Source organism: Eurosta solidaginis, chromosome X, assembly GCF_040869045.1.
Source record: "Eurosta solidaginis isolate ZX-2024a chromosome X, ASM4086904v1, whole genome shotgun sequence".
NCBI lineage: Eukaryota > Metazoa > Arthropoda > Insecta > Diptera > Tephritidae > Eurosta > Eurosta solidaginis.
The window spans coordinates 8,261,089-8,264,617 of NC_090324.1; positions in this window are offsets into that span (position 1 = coordinate 8,261,089).

Below are 3,529 nucleotides of genomic sequence, written 5' to 3' on the forward strand. Positions count from 1 at the left end.
CCTGATAAATGCAAAACAAAATAATATAATTTATAATAATATACTTGTAGAGTAACAACGAATACACATTTGGGTTTTTATTTCATTGAAATATTCTACCTGGTTCAAAAGATATGTGCAAAAAGGTCGCGCAAAGTATGGGTACGTAGGTAGCAAATACACTGGTATAACTGGTTTTTGTATTTTATATGCAGCTGCAAGGGTTGTTTTTACACGAGGTGTTGTTATAAATGCTGCCTGTTGATATATTCATTATTGTTTTGGTGCTCAAAAGTGTAAGAAGTGAAAATATAAGTGAAAATAAATATAACTGAAACTATAAATAACTGGATACGAAATGACTTCAAGAAGAAACGAATATTTATCGAAAGCAGCATATAGAAGGTAAAAAATGTAAAATAAGCAACAATGTAAACATATACTAATTTTGTTTATTATGCAAACTAACTGAGGAACAGCGAGAATCATACATACAATCTTTATTTGATGAAATTTGTGACGATGACGCTCCCTATGACTTTGACTCAGTAGATGAAGAAGAAATTCAATTCAATGACATTGGAATTGCTGATGACGATGCCGAAGTTTCGCAAAGTGCCGCAGAAATATTACCTGATTATGCGGACTATGAGGATGATGAAGAAGACGATGAAGAAGAAGTAGAAGAAAATAATGAATTATCTGCTAGTGGCGAAAAATTTGTTGCACGTGATGATACTGAGTGGATGAAAGAACCAAATGTAAGGAGTCAGTTACTCGGACAAAATATTATAAGAGAACGTTCTGGACCAGCTAGATGCACTGAAATGTTGTCAATAGAGCAAACATTCAAATGTTTCATGAACGTTGAAATGGCTGATATAATTATGCGCCACACAAATAAGTTAGCAAAAGAAACTTATAATGCTTACAACAATGCACATCCAAACACAACTCCTAAGTCATGGACGCCTGTGTCAATAACAGAGCTGTATGCATTTTTTGGCATACTTATTATGACTGGTGCGAACCATAGCAATGGAGAACATGTTCGAGATTTATTTTTTTTACGACCTTGCCAGTTGCAGAACTGCTTCTCACCTGGAAATTCACGATCGTTGGTACTTTGCGCAAAAACAAATCATATATTCCTCAAGAAATGAAGCAGAACAAAAACAGGACAATTGGTTCAACGACATTTGGCTTCAAAAATAATGTGACAATGTGCTCTTATGTTCCCAAAAAAAATAAAGCAGTAATTTTGCTTTCGACCATCCATAATGATGCTGAAATAGCTGAGAGTGGGAAACCTGAAATAATTGAATATTATAATCGTACCAAAGGTGGTGTTGATCGAATGGACCAAATGGTTGCGGAATATCCAACACAAAGACAAACAAAACGATGGCCACTATCGATGTTCTTCAACATGTTGGATATTACAGCTCTTGCAGCCTACATTGTCTACGATTTGAATAACCCTATGTTGCCTTGGAGAACAAACAACAGGCGTAAGCAGATCCTGTGCAGCTTGGCTGAAGCATTGTGTATGCCCATTATTGAAGCCAGAGCCATAAATCGTCAAGTGACGCGAAATTTTTCGACTAAAATTGCTATTGCAGCATATTTCAACCGACCGCTGGAATCAATGGTGTCAACAGCAGCATCAACATCTGCCGCAGCGCGCACGCCAAAACCTGTGTCCGGATCTTGCTATTTATGTTACGCACAAGAGGAAAAACGCCGTAGAAAAACCAGAAAGCTGTGCGCCAAATGTAAGAAGCCAATGTGTCTTGTACATTCGGTCACATCAACAAATTACTCTATTTGCCATGATTTTCCTTAGATATAACATGCATTTTTATAATTTTTATAATAAAAGTCAATAATGTAATGTGTGAAATGAATGTGTGAAAATTATATAAAAAATGTTTTTTTTTTGATTATTATGAGGATTTTTACTATTGGGGTACAAACGTATCCCGGGTGTGTGTTTACGTATATAATGTGTTTGGAAGGCTGTAGCTCCTGAACCAATGGTCCGATCTGGTTCAAATTTTGAATTTGAACTCAAAACTAAATAATCTTCCTAGATCCGAAGTTACAGGTATAGCGGTTCAAAAGTTACAACACTTCAAAGTTGATACTGGATGCATTTGTACCCGGGTGTGTGTTCTAGGGTTAAGACGTCTAAAAGCTATTGCTGATAGATTGTGTTGATCCATTGTGGCACTCGTTGTCGTAGCCTTGGGATATTTGCCAAAGACGCAAATTATGTTCAAAAATGATCCTGTTGCCAAACAGAGATTTTGGCACTATCTCACTTAAATTGCTGCCTTTCATATAGTTCAAAGCCTCTAATGTTATGTTGTGCTCTAGAGAAAATAGTAATAACAAACCAATTTGAAACACATATGTATGTACAGTGACAGATACTTTAAATCTTGAACCCAAAAATTTATTTTCATAAAAATTTATGGAAATTTTGACGAATTCTGGAAGTTTGGAGTATTTATTTGTATAGTGTTTTTTATTTAGAATAAAGACATTTGTAAATATTAACAAACAGATTTGGATGCCCGATTTAATTTGAACTGTACACAAAATGTGGATAAATCACTTATACACTCGTATCAATTTAGCATTCACGCAAAAAGTTATCGGCACATATAACTTATCACCATGTATGCAGCTTCTTTTATAAAAGTTTATAAGTATACAGCAAAAATAATTCAAAAGGAATGAAAATATTCCCCTACATTTATCACATTTATTGCACTTTTACACTCTTAACCCACCTTTAATTTGTTTTTTAGCATCTAATATATTTTGCCAACTGTATACATAGAATACATGTAACAATTTTGTGGTTTTTTAAAAGTAATTCATAATTAATAAAACTTAATAAACTTGGTGAGCATGGATGGATTGCACTCAGTAGTGCATCCATTTTTTTTAAAGAATCCTTTAATACAACTTAATAAACTTGGGTGGGCATGGATGAATTGCACTCAGTAGTACATCCATTTTTTAAAGAATTCATTAGTACAACTTAATAAACTTGGTGGGCATGAATTCATCAGTGTTGAAGATCCGTGATTGACTTTCCTTTCAAGCGCGTGAAACTAGTTGGTCTTGCTGACAGGGCTAGAATGAATGCGTTTGGCGTGAGTTAGAAGCATCGTGCTGTATGAAATATCATACTTTTCGATTTCTTCACCTATAGTTGGAACCTTTAGATATCGGTGTAGCTGGTTGTTAGTCACATATAATAGGTGCATTTATAATAATGCTAAGGGTTTTCGATTGGAATCATTGGAGAATTTCTATGTTTGAGTTTGCTGCAGTTCCCCATAGTTGTATTCCATATGTCCCAATGGGTTTTATGGTGGCTGAGTAAAGCAGGACTTTGTTATCAACTGATAATTGTGAATTTCGGTTCATAAGCCAATAAAGATTTCTTAGTTTGATACCAAGGGCTTTTCTTTTCTTGAATATGTGGGTCCTCCAAGTAAATTTTCTGTCGAGGTGCATACCAAGGTACTTTGTT